The sequence below is a fragment of the Cryptotermes secundus genome, unplaced genomic scaffold, assembly GCF_002891405.2.
Source record: "Cryptotermes secundus unplaced genomic scaffold, Csec_1.0 scaffold133, whole genome shotgun sequence".
NCBI classification, from domain to species: Eukaryota; Metazoa; Arthropoda; class Insecta; order Blattodea; family Kalotermitidae; genus Cryptotermes; species Cryptotermes secundus.
In genome coordinates, this window is record NW_019718024.1 from 203,281 (window position 1) to 221,123 (window position 17,843).

A 17,843-nucleotide genomic window follows, 5' to 3' on the forward strand; every position below is an offset into this window, starting at 1 on the left:
TCCCTGCCGAATGTGTAAAAAGTACAAGAAACTAAAATGAGCCCAGGCCCAACACAGGGCTGTAGAGTCACAGAAGGGGGGGGGGTCTGGAGAATATTTCATAATGAGAAGCTTCATAACTTGTGCTCTACGGCCAAATACGATTATATAAAGAATATTCACCATACAATGACTGCGCGTAAGCACTAACTGAACTGCTATTATTGTCTTTGCCGTGTTTCGTCTCTGTTTTGTGGGTATGTGTTTATTCCGTTTCCTTATTTTTCTCGTACTTCTGGTCTCTTTGGTAAAAAGTAAAGGTAAAGTTTTCCCTGCGCTTAACTAATTAAACACCACGCCAAGAAGACGTATGGGGGAGTGGAGTTATAGCTACATTTCTGATCTCAGGAGTAGATATGAGTGAGTGTTCAACTTCACGCCCCGGCCGCTTTACCCCCGTGGAAAGATCCCCTTGTACCCACTGGATAAAATGCTGGGTGGGCCCCAGAGCCTGTCTGGACATCGTGGAGAAGAGAAAATTCCTCGCCCCTACCGGGAATCGAAACCCGGATATACGCTGTGCTGTTCGGTAAGCAGATAATTAAATGAAATAAGGTAAAAAGGTAAAACTATCCCTGTAAGGCTCTTTTCACACTATACGGTTTTGACCGCACGGCAAAAACTCGAAAGGCGAAATTCTTTCAGTGGAGTGAAGAAGAGCATGGCCCCTTTCACATTACACGGTGACGGCAAAATGCCGTCACTGTGCCGTGCAGCAGCCGTCCACTGCCACTACAACACACGGCGCCCGGACGGCGACCGATAACTCAGTGGTGTACGTGATCAAATGCACCCTTTCACATTAGACGGTTTTAAATCATACGGTCAGTTGCCCTCGAGNCGATTAGGTTAATTGAAAAATCGAATTACCTCATCGGGAATCAAACCCGCGACCTGCCGATTTGTAGGATAGTGCCTCAACCGCCTACGCTACCGCGTACCCCGAAATAAATGCAGTACTCGTTTGAATTTAGGAAATTAATCACCGTCCTCTCCTTCGTCGTTTATGGGAATTCTTTTTTATATATAATTAAGGGATATTCTAATTTCTGCTTTTGTTGCCTTAATCATTAACCTCCGTTTGACGAATGAGAGTTTCCTCTCCTCGAGGATGCAACCCGCTGTCGTGCCAGATTTTCTATACAGATAGGAGTGGAAACTGTACGCAACTCTTCCGATATTATAAATTCGTTATTCATGTCAGTCTCCTTGGCTTGCCTTCCATAAACACTGATACATCTTGAAGGGTTAGCAGGCATACCATGGTGACATTCATACCTGTATTGCTACTACTATTGGCCGCTCACGTTAATGTTGTGTCTTCAGCAAATACCAAAGGACAGACTGTCTGTAAATTTTGACCCAAACCATGCATTTGGCACCGTTTCCAATAACTTGCTTCTTAACAAGCTTAACATTCTTCTTAATTTCATTTCTCTTATATACAGGCTCTACAGCCCTTGTGGAACTTGGCTGCTCTTCACGTTCTTAATCTATACACAGTCGGTATGATTCCCTTGACGGGGGATCAGTCCGTCGCAAGGCCGCTAACTACACACAAAATAAACGCACACACACACAGACATCCATGCCTCGAGCGGGATTAGAACCCACGATCCCAGTGTTCGAGCCGGGCAAAGACAGTTCATTCCTCAGTCCGCGCGGCCACTGTGATCGGCTTTAAATTTCATTTGGATATGTTAATTATATGTGTACGGTTTCCAAGTAAATTGCTAGAAGCTGGTGGCGAGACAATTTATGAGCGTAGTTCACAATGCGCCGATTATTCGGAGGCTGGTGTGTATCGCGCGAAGTGTACCCTGACTTGTGACCCAATACGAATCAAACACGCTTGTCACTGTCACCGAGAAAACTTCCTAAATAGAGTACACTCTCACAGCTATTCTAATAATTAGTTTTCTGACGATTACAACGTTCTGAGATGTGACGCTGTGTAGTCCGGCAGGCTATTTATCATCGTTATGAAGGAATCTGCTGACTTCAAATTCTGGGTAGAAAACTACACGGCGCCACATCACAGACGACTGTAACTTTCACAATCACCATCGCGGCCTTGAGAACATCATTATCTCAATCTTCTGCTTTTATTTCTTGTAAGCCTGCGCTTACAACTCCTACTTTCGGACTGCCACAATAATAAGCTTCAGGTCCTTTGTGTTTAATATTTTCATGACAAATATATGTGTTGCTATTCACCTGCTTGCTGATAACTTGAAGATGTTCTGTAGCATGAAGAATGCTGGAAACTGTATAAACTTCTGTAGTCAGACATTCGAAACTCGACATAATCAAGACTACGTTTACGTCTTCCACCAGTAACACTACCATGAATCTCACTGACGTACATCACTACACCTTGCTTCGCGATAAAAGATTATTATGGCTGAAACCGACACAAACAGCAATGCTACGTCTATTATCTGATTCTACAATAACGCGCAGATATTACGAGCACATTTGACTAACAATGTGTGGCATTAAATAAAAAATGTAGTACAAATACACGAATAAATAACAAAGAATAATATAATATAATCGTAATTTGTGAATGATAAACAGTCACGAAGATTACGTTCGGGTTACCAGACACGCCACTTGCCTTTTCTTCGGCTAACTAGTCTGTAGGTGGGATGCGCGCGCACATTTCACCTAGTGTCAGAAGTTTGAAACAAAGCGAGCGTGCAACAACTCCAGAACTTGATATGCTTGATAAGGAGATTTGGCTGATAAGTACTTCTCTCGGTTGTACAGCTCGCTCAGTTTTACCAACTCACCACGTTCGTTTTTCCCCGTACATCCTCCTGAGAGGAACGTCTGTGAGAGTTAACTCGACAAAACCTCTTAAGATGATGTAAGAAACTAATCAAACATAAGTTTCCTCATTGTGCGCCTGCCAATCTGGAAACCAGTTGCCTGCTTTAAATCTGCGACATTTCTCTGAAATTGCGGTTGCGTTGCGGTTGCCAGTTTCCTTGGTGTGCCTTCACTCTTAGATAGCAAAGAAGCTGCAAGTACAACTGTTTCCTACTACACAGACTTCCATTTTTTTTACTTTTCTCTTTTCAGAGGGAAGGGTGTATTTTAGGACGCTGTCAGTCTCTAGAGTGTAAAGCGTCGAATGAAATATGATTGATGAATGGGAATTGCTTTGGTAGGAAGTAGCTAAGGTCTGATCCAGTTACTGCCCGGCATTCTCCGGGCGGGATTGAGAAAGATGTGCAAGGTCAGTCAGCATGGCCGATGTCCGAGCTGAAATGTGACTCGAGAAACTGACAAATTTAAGTCTGGAGCGCTACCTTTAAGTTCCAGCTCTTGTGCTGTTCATGTCGCATTTTACTTTTATAATACCCTAACGTCTCATTCATAAAATGTAAATTTATAATTCAATTTAGTTCGAGGACCATGCACTGGACTCATAAACAAATGGCCGTCAACTCCAGAATTTCTTGTTGTTCGAAATCCCTGTAACAAGCCATGGAGGACCATAGGGTTGTGAGACATTTTCTAGACAATCGGCTCACAGATAGCGGTAAGGTTGTCAGCCTTACGCGCCGGCCCGCCCTTTAGTTAGTTAGTTATTGGAGAGGGTGGGTTTCCCCATGCACTTAGACCTGTATTGGTCCATTGTGCTTCCATCTATGATTTCTACCAGTCTCTATATCCTACCAGTACTGGTGCTTACCATCAGTCCCAGCCAGCCAGCTCTACTAGCTGAGAGGTATCTATAATGCTTCCCCCATCTACCGGAGGTATTAGAGACTGCTGTTGGGCGGGAAACGTCCGTAATTTGGCTCAGTGACCTCCTTTGGAGATATGAGGTTCTTTTACGTGCCGTAAAGCTACGACACGGAACCCACGGCTTAAAGTACCTCCCGGAGGACTTGTTCCCTGAATTTTTCCGCCCTTAAAAATTCGACGACCTCCGCCGGGTATTGGAACCCGCGTACTACGAGTCATGAGGTGGGAACGTTACCTCTAGACTACGGAGGCCGCTGGCCCGCCCTTTACCCCCAGGAAGATTCCTGGTACTCATTTCTGTTAGAGGCAGAGTCGACGGCAGGGCCATAGTGCGTTTGGAATGATTAGGTCAATCGAAAAATCCAGCGACCTCATCGGGACTCGAAAACTCGACCTTCCGACCTATTGCATAGTACCTCAACCAACTACGCTACAGCGTACACCATTTTTCGAAATTATATATTGAAATTAGTAGTAGTAGTAGTTAAATTATAGTCTACTTTTTGGGACAAAATGGCTACTTAATATCAGAGCTAGCTTACATTAAAATTGCTGGGCATAAAATCAAATTTTGCATTGTAGCCATGTTTTTTTAATTAATAAATAATATTCAAAATAAAATTTGTGGGCAGGATTATGATCTATATCCGTATTTTATTTTTGGCTCCAATAATATGTTTTTATCGCCATCAAAAGGAAACATAAACATAGTGCTCATCCACCTTCCATTTTGTTCTTCATATTGCACACAGAGAATTGCCTTAACAAAAGTTAGATATATTTTGGACGATTGTATCGCCGTACATCATTTCAATTCCCTGAATGAAATGGCGATGCCGCTCCCTGAATGTCCACTCTCAGAAGTTAGATGCATGGGGTTGAGAGAGTTTCAAATAATACGAATTTTGTCGCTCAGTTTCGTGGAAATCTGCCAGTTAATTCACCACTGAAAGAGACACAGACACAGAGCGTTGCTACATCATAAGTCTACTATTTTTCCTCAAGGAAGAAATTATATAAAACTGTAAATTTGCACGAGTTTCCTCTACAACGGTACGATATTTAAGCCGTTTATGTGTAATTTCCTTTTCCTTCTCGGAAAACCCCCTACATGCAGCATATCCTTGAACAAATATTAACCGGGCCAAAGGAAGATCCGTGTGCCTTGTGGGGATTAGAAGCCTACAGGCGCTTCTAAAGGATTAGCTCCTTCTGAAACCGCAGAGAAATTCAAACAACGAATTACAGGTGACACGAGATGGCTAGTAATATTACATATGTTACACATCTGACATTAATGGCAAGTATTTGTGTCTGTACAGGGGAATATTGAAGGTAAAGTTGTTCCTGGACTTAATCAATTAAACACTACGCCATGAGGCGTATGGGGGAGTGGATGGAGAGACCCACGTTTTCTTTATCTCGCCACTAGCTGGAGGCGAGTGGTCAGCTTCATGCCCCTGTATGGGTTTGATTCCCGATGAGGTTATTTGACTTTTTTATTGACCTAAACCTTCCAGCCGCACTATGGCCCTGGAGTCGATTCAGCCTCTAACAGAAATAAGTACCAGGAATCTTTCTGGTAGGAAATGGCGGCCGACGCGTAAGGCTGACCTCACCGCAATCTGTGAACCGACTGTCCAGAAAATGTGGGAGCCTCGACGTCTAACAACCTTATGGGCCTCCACAGCCTGTTACGGGTACAGATTTAGCTTTTCTTTTTATTTTATTTTATTTTTTTACTTCCAACACAGCTGGGTGTTCAAATTCTCAGCGGGTTACAAAACATATTTCCAAACTGAACTACACAATTACGGACACGTTCCCTTGCGTATTACAAATAATATCATCACTTTTTGTTGGCGAACGTAAAATTAAAACATGCTGACCGTAGCGACATGACGTGAAATATTACCCAATATTTGTTACAACAATGTAAGGAGACAAAACGAACAACCATTGTTCTGGCAAACTCGTGTTCGTTGACTGAACTCGGAGTAGCTCTGACGTACCTTGCACAAGAACAAGGCGATGGGGGAGAGAAGCTATATTCAGCAACGCCGGTAGTGAGTCATTAGGGAATGCTGTGCAAGAACAAACTTTCCAGGGATAATTTCCAATATATCATTTCCAGAACTACATATCGGCATGCTATCAGGTCTGTCATGCTACACCATGTCCTCATCGCCCGCAAAAGGAGCACTGCGCCTTGCTAACTAAGAAGGGAAACCTGACGCAGTTAGTCTTCTTAGAAGAAAATCAATGTCAGCAGAATTAAAATTTTATTAGAAATTAAAAAATAGAATCTTAAACTGAAACTAATGTGACGGATGTGCTCAAAGCATTAAGCTGTGAAGCCAAAAAACACATTGCTAGGCAACGGTTCGATAAAATTTTCCCGCGGATATAGATTCTTGTTACGTAGCCCATTGCTGGATAATGCGGTAAGCACGCATTCTTGATAACACTTGACACGTGTTTTCCGTTGGGTCCGTGCCGAAGAATTATAAGAGGTTCTCTATTCAAAATGTGAGCGATTAAGCTGACCCTCCACAAAGCTCTCATTAGATCCGTAATGACTTATGCTAGTCCCGCCTGGGAGTTTGCGGCAGACACCCATCTAGTGAAATTGCAGCGCCTGCGAAACAAGGTTCTCCGCACCACTGGAAATTTTCCGAGGCGCACATCGGTCCGCGATTTGCAGATGGCATTCAAAATCCCGTACATATATGATTATATAACAAAATTATGCAGGCAACAAGCGGAAGTCATACAAAATCATGATAATGAAAATGTTCGCAACATCGGACAAGGCGAAGCCCGGCACAGAAAGTATAAGAGGCTTAAACTTGGCGACGGTCAGGCATACGGCCGTTCAAGTGACTAGACTGCAGTGGTAGTGAATACTGCTAGAAATAGGGCATAATCTGGAGCCTGGACTGACAGAGGCCTTGTATATACTTTATATACATTAATTAACATGTGTAACATGTAAAATGTAAACATCCTTTACATTATGACAAATGACTTACTGCTACAGCCAGTGACTCTGACAAAGGACAGACCCGTCCTCTCGTCAGAGGGTGCCCCACAATAACAAGACCTAAACTGTCAAACAGTAATAAATATCTGGTCATGAGCACCAGATTGGGCTCGACACCAAGATTGACTGACTGACTAACTGACTGACTGACTGACTGACTGACTGACTGACGGTCTGAATTTGATTTGTTTCACTGACCGTCAGTCGCAATGTGACCTTGACTTTGAGTTCGGAATTTAGTCTTGAAATCAGTGTGAAGGCGGGGTCTAATACCTCCACCGTGACCCTGAGCGTCGTAGGAGGCGACGAAAAGGGAACTCTCAAATTCGAGACAGTAAAATATGTTCACGAGTCCTAACAGACTCGGACCCGAAAAAGACTGCGCTAGCAAGGGCCAGCAGCATATACAAAAGACAGACCCGTCCTCTCGTCAGAGAGGGCGGCCCATAGAAACAAGACCGTAACTATCAAACAGTAATAAATATCTGGTCATGAGCCCCAGATGGGGCTCGACACCAAGACTGACTGACTGACTGACTGACTGACCGTCAGTCGCAATGTGATTTTGACTTAGAGTTCAGCTGAGAACACGAGGGCTGAAGAGTAAATAAGAATACAAGGACTGGAGAGTACATAAGAGCACAAGTGCTGAAGAGTATATAAGAGCACAAGGGCTGAAGAGTATATAAGAGCACAAGGACTGAAGAGTATATAAGAGTACAAGGGCTGAAGAGTATATAACAGCACAAGGGCTGAAGAGTATATAACAGCACAAGGACTGAAGAGTATATAAGAGTACAAGGACTGAAGAGTATATAAGAGCAAAAGGGCTGAAGAGTATATGAAAGCACAACGGCTGAAGAGTATATAAGAGTACAAGGACTGAAGAGTATATAAGAATACAAGGACTGGAGAGTACATAAGAGCACAAGTGCTGAAGAGTATATAAGAGCACAAGGGCTGAAGAGTATATAAGAGCACAAGGGCCGAAGAGTATATAAGAGCACAAGGGCCGAAGAGTATATAAGAGCACAAGGGCTGAAGAGTATATAAGAGCACAAGGGCTGAAGAGTATATAAGAGCACAAGGGTTGTTAGGAATAAAGACACAAGTTTTTCACTATTTTTTTTTCAACGTAATCTCCTTTGAGGTCGATACGCTTTTCCTAACGTTTCTGCCATTTCTTTAACCCCTTCAAAAAATGCGATTTGTCAAACTCTTCAAAATACACTTCTGTCTCGGCGATAACCTCCTCGTTTGAGCTGAATTTTTTCCCCCCGAGCCATGTTTTCATGTTGTGGAACAGGAAATGTCGCAGGGAGACAGGTCGGGCGAGTACGGTGGGTGCGGCAGCAATTCGTAGCGCAGTTCATGCAATTTGGCCGCGACAGTTCCGGATGAATGTGCTGGTGCGTTATCGTGGTGAAACAGCACTTGTTTCTTAGCCAAATTGGGCCGTGTCTCCTCAATTTCTTATCGAATCGGTCCAATAATTCACTGTAGTACTGCCCCGTGATCGTTCTTCCTTTCTGCAAAAAGTCCACGAGGATTATTCCCTTCGAATCCCCCCCCCAAAAAATCGTGACCATGACCTTTCCGGCCGATGGGACCGTCTTTGCCTTCTTCGGAACAGGTTCACCCGGAAGAATCCATTGTTTTGACTGTCGCTTGGTCTCTCGCGTATAATAATGTATCCAGGTTTCATCAGCGGTGATGACTCGACGCAAAAACTCCTGCGAATTTCGCTTAAAGAGGTATAAACACTGCTTCGACATTGACAGGCGTATCCGCTTGTTGTCCACCGTGAGCAATCGCGGCACAAGGACTGAAGAGTATATAAGAGCACAAGGGCTGAAGAGTACATAAGAGTACAAGGGCTGAAGAGAATATAAGAGTACAAGGGCTGAAGAGTATATAAGTGTACAAGGACGAGAATGGAGCATGTTCTAGTGATTCGTGAATTGGGTAGATTAGTGATAGCGCTATAATTGATTGTGATTAAGAGTAATTGTAAAAGAAGGCGTTATTAAAAACAAACATCCAATCCAGATCCCTTTATTATTAGTCACGGGACCCCGGACATGTGACAATATTATATGCCATACAACATTTCATTCGCTATTACTGAAATACCCAGCTCCTAGCACATTTACAGCAACTAACTCTGGAGGTTTTCGGTTCCAATTTCGGCCAGGACATAGCTATCGTGTCTGAGGATATCAGTGGTTATCTTTCGTTTATCCAGGAAAATTTGTTATCTTTTTTCAGGCATACCACAACATTTTCCTTTCAAACTCTAATCAGTCTGTCATTCTACCATTCGACGCTGTATAAGTTCAGCATCTGACCGCGTTGTAAAAAAAAATAATTAATTTACTGGTTCAAAGTCTTCATTGGGCGGAGTACCCGTTCTACTTCCGAGATGCAGCAGCTCTTTTTTCTCGATATTATACAATATCTGTAGCATAGAGGACTGAAGCTCGAATTGAGAAATTAAAATATAATCGCTTAGTTAAAACATGTTAGAAATTAACATTTCACTCGCGTCTCTAAATCCAGTCATAGTGCTTGCAGATCGCTTTACCTGGCGTTAACTACCGTACATAATGGTACATCATGTGACAGTCCAAACCTTTTAAAACTCTTCAATGGACGCTATTGTCCTCTTTAGCCATTTCAGTAGAGTGACTGATTTACTGGGGATACGGATTCATTAGCAAGTTATGACTTGCTTTTCGCATCTGGACAGAAATAACTGCCTTGTTTTGTTACCTGCAGCTTGGGTGACCGGAAAAGGGAGAGAGGCCACCAGGAGAGGAAAGCCTGTACTTTGCGGAAGGTGTAAATTTTGTTTTGCTGATAGGTAGCTGTGATAAAAGTGTCTTCGGAAGGGTGTAATTGGACCCTAAACTAAGAAATAACCGCTTTCACATGTGGGGTTCCGGGTTCAATATCTTTGGATCTCTTTATTCTCAAAGTTCGTTATGTGATTGTCTAGTGCTGATGGTATGATGAATTGGCAGTTAAAATCAACCAATAGGAAACTATTCTTGTCTGGAAGAAAGGCCGTCGGTTCAAATCCTATACAGTGATGAAGTGACGCTCTCGCAGGAAAGGGTTTTCAGAAGTACTTGGCATTTGGAATTCATCAGAGGCAGACGTCATTGGGCTGCACTCTCCAAGTTTATCTAAATTTAACAGTCTCAATTTGGTTCCATTAATCTTTGATAATAATAAAAAGGGTACATTACTCCGTACTTGCTGATAAAATTATAGTGTTTGCTTCTGAAATAAACAATTTGTGGAGAGCAGAAATAGTGTCTTCGATTTCTAGCAGTGGACTAGCTTTAAATGTGCAGTTTTCTCGTTGCCTCAGTTATTACCGTGACACGGTCCTGAGAAGAGTCAAGTGTTCTACCGAAGCGGGCAAATAAATACAAAAATAGAGAAAGGGGACGGTTACAATCATTACAGAACGGAATAAATTTCATTACAAATTCGGATCTCTCCTACTGGTTCCGCGACAGGAAATATGAGAGATAATGCAGTTGTGTGAGAATATCGAATCCTACAGGAGTAGCAACATTTAAAAAAGTAAGTAAAATGTAAAGGTATCCCTGTAACAGGCCTTGGAGGCCCATACAGTTGTGAGATGTTGAGGTTCCCACATTATCTAGACAATCGGCTCATAGATGGCGGCAAGGTTGTCAGTCTTACGCGCCGGCCGCTCTTTACCCCCAAGAATATTCCAAGAATATTCCTGGTACTCATTTCTGTTAGAGGCTGAGTCAACCCCAGGGGTCATAGCAACGGTTACATTAGACAAAAAGTTCTAGCAAGATGATATTCTCCCATTGCCGCAATATATAGCTACAGCTATGTACGGTAGCTATGATTGTAGAGCCCTTGTAGACCTGGCCGCTTTTTCAGTTTCTTAGTCTATACACAGTCAGCAGGACTACTTGGACGGGGGATCAGCCCGCCGCAAGGCCACTGCCTACACAGAATAACACAAAGACAGACATCCATGCCTCGAGTGGGATTCGAACCCACGATCCCAGTGTTCAAGCAGGCGAAGACCGCGCGGCCACTGTGATCGGAGTAACTACAATTAACTAACAAAGATAACTCCATGGTTTTAGTCCGCAAGCGAACTATTCCTACCGAGCGACCGCCGCTTGTCGGCGAAGTTAGTGCCAATTTTAGCGGATAGAGGGTGTCACGTGGTCAGGACAACGAATCCCCACGGTCGTTAATTTCGGTTTTCTAGACCGGACGTAGCTACAATTAAGATTCCTTTTTTCGCGAAAATGTGTGTTGGGCCATGTTTTGTGGCGATTGTCAGCGAATCATCGGTATTGATGGAGCTGCTTCCATGCAGCCACACTACGGGTCAAAGTTGTGGGTAAGACATGAAACAAAGAATAAAGCGCCAGGAACTCTCGTGGAGAACGGGAACAGGCACGGACAAGAGTGGGTTATAGCACAGCAGAGTAGCGTATGGTCAGGTGACGAGCCGCGGGGGCCGGCATGCTGTGACAATTGCACAGAACTCCGGCTTCACATCATTCACGTGCCAGGTTCAAATCTCAGGTCTTCTACCGTCTAGTGACGATTTCCACAATGCTTTCAGGAGATCGGTGGGACTAACTGAAACTAGCCGATCAGTGGCCGCGCGGTCTAAGGTATGAATCCTCTTTGCCCGCTCAGACACTAGGATCGTGGGTTCAAATCCCATTCAAGGCATGGATGTCTGTTTATGTTTTCCTGTGTTTAGATATCAACCTTGCGACGGACTGATCCCCTTTCCTAGGATCCCTACCGACTCTCTTAGATTAAGAAACTGAAGTGAGCCCTATGCGCCAAGTCGCAGCAATAGGAATAAAAGAGAAAGAAGACCTAAAAATAAGCTACGACCACTTCCCTTCATACTATATCCAATTCATTATAGCGGCGCGTGAACAAATTGACAGCAACGTCCTGGGATGAACATTTAAATAAATTCAAGGAAAAGTTTGAGAAGTAATACCTCAGAGGACAGAACTCTTCATAAACACCGCTGTGAGAATCCCAAATGCTACAATGAAAGTGACACTGACTGTGCACGGATCGCATGCAAACACGGGCGCAGAGTTCACAGTGCGATGACGTTCCGGTTGAGAATCTTCAGCCAAGTTGAAGAAACGAACAACTTCGAAAGCACCCTTCGCTTCATTAAGCACCAATCAATGAAGACAAATGCATGAGTGGAGGTACAGCTCCACCATTCCTGACCTCTGAATAAAGATTTGTTGATGGAAGTGAGTGCCCGTTACCCAGTCGTGCTATAGCTCAGGCGATTAGGCTTCCCACGGCGGTGGCCTGGGTTAGTGGCCAAGTCAGGTGATGTGGGATTTATGGTGGACAAAGTGACACTGGGTCAGGTTTTCTCCGAGTACTTAGGTTTCGCCTGCCAATTCTCACTTCACCGACTGCTCCACAATCATTATCTATCATCCGGGGCTGGTACAGTATGCCAGTTTTTTTATAATTCACATAGTGGCGGTGGAGTCCAGCTGGGTCCACTCCACACGTCGGCCACTTATTGGCCTATTGTAGCCTGCCCCGGGTGATTATGATGATGAAGAATTTTGTGGAATGAAGATTGGCAGGGGAAACCGAAGTACTCGGAGAACACGTACCCCAGCACCAATTTGTCCACCACAAATCCCACTTGACCAGACCCGGACTCGAACCCAGGCCGCCGTGCTGGGAAGCCAGCGACTAACCGCTTGAGCTATGACGCGGCTTCACAATAGGCCAGTTAGTGGCCGACGTACCAAGTGGACTCAGTCTCGCCCCAGCCCAAGGAATTACAAAAAAAAAAAAAAAATAAGTCGGCATCAGGTGGGAACGCGGTAGCCTAGTTGGTTGAGCTACTATGCTACAAGCCGGAAGGTCGCTGGTCCGATTCCCGATGAGGTAATGTTATTTTCAATTGACCTAATCCTTCCAACCGCACTATGATCCTTGAGTCGACTCAGCCTCTAAGAGAAATTAGTGCCAGGAATCTCCCTGGTAGGTGAAGGGCGGCCGGAGCGTAAGGCTTACAACCTCACCGCCATCTGTGAGCCGACTGTCTAGAGAAAACGTGGGAGCCTCGACGTCTCACAGCCCTATGGCCGTTCACGACCTGTTACAGGGATAGCTTTACCGTTTTCTTTTACCTTCTTAGTCGGCACCAGAGTCGGTCAGGACGCTGCGGAGAAGAGAAAATGTTCTTGTCCCTGTCAGGAACCCAATACCGGCTCCCCAGCCTACAGGCCATTGCACAACGTTACGGAAATACTGGCTATGGCTTTTGCGCTAACCTACAGACAAACCGGAAGAACAACAGGCCACTCCTTACTAACAAGTTAACTACTGCATATACGAGAGCCATCGGATGTAGGCGCGCTGCATGCGCGAATATGAAGAGAGCAGGTTATTGACTGTCAGCGATGTTTTATCTATATGCAATCCACAGTCATTCTGAATACACTATAGATAGTGTAGTGTATTGTTAGAGAAAATATTGTGACGTGTTGCCTGAGAGCCAGACTATTGGACATCTATCGCTGCGCAACGGACAATGAGAACGCTTGCTACCTAGGAAACTGCCTACCCAGCAGAAGCAGAATTGTTGAGTTCCCGCGGCAACAGACATTCCCGCCAACAGCGAAACTGAACCCTACGCTAACGTGGCCTCTGTCCCGTCCGAGCGTAGGAAATAAGCGAAGAACCGTTCACAGGTGTGGAGGCGGGGTCGAATACCTCCACCGTGACCCTGCGAGTGGTAGGAGGCGACGAAATGGGAAGTCTCAAATCTGAGACAGTAAAATATGGTCGCGAACCCCAATGGACTCGGACCAGAGAAAGACTGCGCTGGTAAGGGTCAGCAGCATATACGAAAGGCAGATCCGTCTTCTCGTCAGAGAGAGCATCCCACAAAAACAAGACCGTCAATTTCAAACAGTAATAAATACCTGGTCATGAGCCCCAGATGGGACTCGACACCAAGACTTACTGACTGACTGACCGTCAGTCGCAATGTGACTTGGATTTGGACTTGGACAAAGTCAGTTCGTATCCGACGGGAGCAGGAGTCAGGCCAGCTTGGAAGAACGAAGAGCCAGACGCTCCACCGAGAATAGCGGTGTACGAGTACTATAACAGCTGAAGAGGAAACGTCTGAAGGCGTTATAAGTGCGAATGATTGTATTTGTGAGTGTAAAGTGTGACTGTCCAATAAACATAATGGTCCAAATCCGAGACCCACACAGTTTCTTGTCGCGTTGCCTCGGAAACACGCGTCAGTATATATTTCTTTTTCCAGAAAATATACAGTAAGAATCAGGGTCTAAGCAAGCCTAAATGTAGCCTCCCGAGGACAAGAAAGTTCATTCAACCGCCTCACTTAAAAAGTGATTACAATAATCAGAGAAATTATACGAAATTTTCCAGAACTTCGACGAAGTTTGTCGCGGGTTTCACAATTACAATATTGCATTCCGTGTTTAGATTACTCTCAACTAATGGTCATAACAAGAGGAATAGTTTATCAGTGATTTTTTCCTTCCACAAAAGTTAGGTTGGAGGGGGGGGGATAGGCTGTGGTGCCCTTGGTGGCCTCTTGTTCCACCTGTGCCTCTCTTCATAACAATATGGACGAATAAGAGCTAATACGACGAGATAAGTATGACAAACACAACTAATTTCCTTACTCTGTAAACACTGTGCGCTTAACAAGGGTACAGAACCCTAGTCTCTCCGCCCTTCGGAAGTTACCCCTTTAAGGGGGCCCATAAACGTACGAATCTGGCTCGCGAGTCCCACTCGGCTCAGGTTCCAATAAGCCAGACTCGTCCATGTGTGGGTCGCCACGCTCATACGTATGTGGTGAAATTAATCCGAGCCCGGCTCCTCGCCGAGCCGGCCTCGCGAGCCAGATTCGTACGTGTATTGACCGCCTAAGAGCTTCATATCCTTTCAAACCTCTCTTTTCTGTTATTGGTTCGCTATGGGCTGCGTTAAAAATTCTCCCTGTCCCGAGATTGACTTTTTCGTCTACTCTGGAGAAAGCAGCAGGACGTGTCTCCGAAACATCGGTAAAGATCTACAAAACTATATGAAACCACATCTTTATAGCTAGTGGCGTGAGAACCTCATTTCTCATTGATATCTGATCAGCAATTTTACAGAACAAGTATGCGGGCGGGCTAACTGGGATTTCCACTGTGCTTTCATTTTGCAAACTTTCTGCAAACAGCACACAAATGATCATACCATACACCACATGCATGTGCTCCTTTAAATCAGTTACATGTCCATGTGGATGTCTGTGTGTGTGTGTGAATCACAAAACCAATTAACCTCCCATAATTGAATTGCGAGCTACAAAATCATTTACCTTGCAGACGCTGATGTGTAGTCATGTAACAAAGAGCAGCTACCGAATTCTCCAACTGTGAACACGAGTGCATGGCCGTGTAGAAATAAGTAAGACACATTTATGGCCCCTTAATATGTTAACGTATGTAGATACTGTATATATGTGCGTTTGAGAAACGACTAAGAACATCTTCAATGAGATGGTCTACATATGTTCCTAACCTCACATTTCTAATCCACACTTCATACAGACAAAACCTAAAGGTAACAGGCCTGTAACAGGCCGTGGAGGCCCATACTGTTATGAGACATCGAGGCTCCCACATCTTCCAGACAATCGGCTCACAGATGGCGGTAAGGTTGTCAGCCTTATGCGCCGGCCACCCTTTACCCACGAGGAAGATTCCTGATACTCATTTCTGTTAGAGGCTGAGTCGAACCCAGGGCCATAATGTGACTGGAAGGGTTGGCTCAATTGAAAATATCCAGTAACCTCATAGGGACTCGAAACCGCGAGCTTCCGGCTTGTAGCATAGTGCCTCAACCAACTACGCTACCGCGATACAGACAACACCTAGAAATACAAATAACAAGCACAAATAGAAAAAACGCAACTAAAACAAAACAAAAATACGGACCCACCAGCAATCAAAGGAACTTAACCAAGGAGGGTAAGGTAAAGGTAAGGTTATGCCTGTTTATAAGTAAATAAGTAAACATGACACCATTTCTCACCTTGACGTGGCGGTGGTAATCCTAACTATTCTGAGAGCTACACTGACGATAGCTTCTCTACGGGTAGGGTTATCCAGGCAGGAGGAAATAAGGCTGAAGTGCGGGACTGGTCGAGGTACCCGTCGAATTAGAAGCCCTGGTAGGCCACCCTCTAGATGTGAAATGTAACTCACTCAGAGATATGTTCAGACGGACAGAAAAACAGATATACTGTAGTCGACAAAGAAGTGCAAAAGGAAAATGAAATGGTACAAGTAAGACTAATAGTAATTATATGGTGGAATTTCAGATATTGTAATAATAAAGATAATACTGCAGAATAAATAAATATGAAATGAAGATTTGTGCATTTTCCACAGTATAAAAGTGTTATGCCCCAAATTTACAAATGTAATATGGGGGGGGGCATCGACATTATGTTTGGATTGTTAAAAAGATTTCATGCTGACAAAGGTCCGTGTTTGTGAAACGCGGAAGGCAAACAGCCTGGCAAAGAATGCTTTGGCTCAGCACAGCCGCGCTGACAACGCGGAAGCAAGTGCTCATAAAGGTAAAACACTGGGAGAAATTAGATACGCTGAGTAGACAGAGGCTGGCAGAACGCGACTCGCCGCCGTGAAAAGTAATTATCCAATGAGTACTAGCCACCCTTAGAAATAGCGCCAGAAAGGGGCGGGAGCCCTCCATCCCGGAAGTTGATGAGCCGTCATTTCAAAGTACAAAAGTATCGAAGTGGGAAATAGTCGGGGCTAATCAAACATTCAGTTGAAGGAGTGTAGCCGGAGGCTGTGTCCGTCATGGCACCGATAAAGTGGTGGTTGGCGATCATCTGCTTCTCTGTCTCAAGTAAGTCGAACTACTCACATTAGCCATGAAATATAAAGTGCTATTATTAAAGTGCAAACCCAGTGACTAAAATGAGCAACAGAACAGGCTAAGGTACCATGTGTCAGTACAGGATAGATAACGAATATATATGTGAACCTTGTGCCACCCGATAGCAGTCGGCATTAATTACTGTATATGTGTATGTATGTAGATACTAGACGAATAGAGTAGGATGGAAATGTGGAGAACTTTATTGGTACAACCCGTTAGGCTCCTTCCCCTTACCGCTCCTCCGTTACCCTACGTTTTATGGGAACTGTGAGCTCGCAGCCAGGGAGAAACAACAGTCCGTACAGAAAGAATAAGCCGGAGGAAGGGGAGAGGCTCCTGAGTGACAGGAGCCGACACAGAGTAGACTACCGTGACTCAGATTTTTTGGTAATCACTAAATACCCCCTTCCCTTACGGCAGAAAAATTGGTGGCAGCGATAAGATTTAGAAGAGCAATATGTGTGTCGAAAGCGTTGGGGCACAACACGTGGTGACAGCGGTGGGATTAGCCAAAGGGAGATGGCTGACGTAGTAATTTAGGATTTTGTTTTAACCAACCCTGTCATCACGGTATTACAAAAAGTAGTAACAAAAATTATACTAGTAAATGTTGGTGCGAGTAAAACCGTAAAGTCATTCTCTGTAACAGGACGTGGAGGCCCATAAGGTTGTGACACGTTGAGGCTCCCACGTTTTCTCTAGACAATCGGTTCACAGATGGCGGTGAGGTTGTCAGCCTTACGCGCCGGCCACCACTTACCCACCAGGAAAATTCCTGGTACTCATTTCTGTTAGAAGCTGAGTCGACCCCAGGGACATAGTGCGGCTGGAAGTATTACGTCAATTGAAAAATCCAATAAATTCTTTGGGAATCAAACCCGCGATCTCCCGGCTTGTAACATGGTGCCTCAACTAACTGCGCTACCGCGTGCCCCGGTCGTTGGAATATTAATCCCTAAGTTTATAAAAAAGCACAACT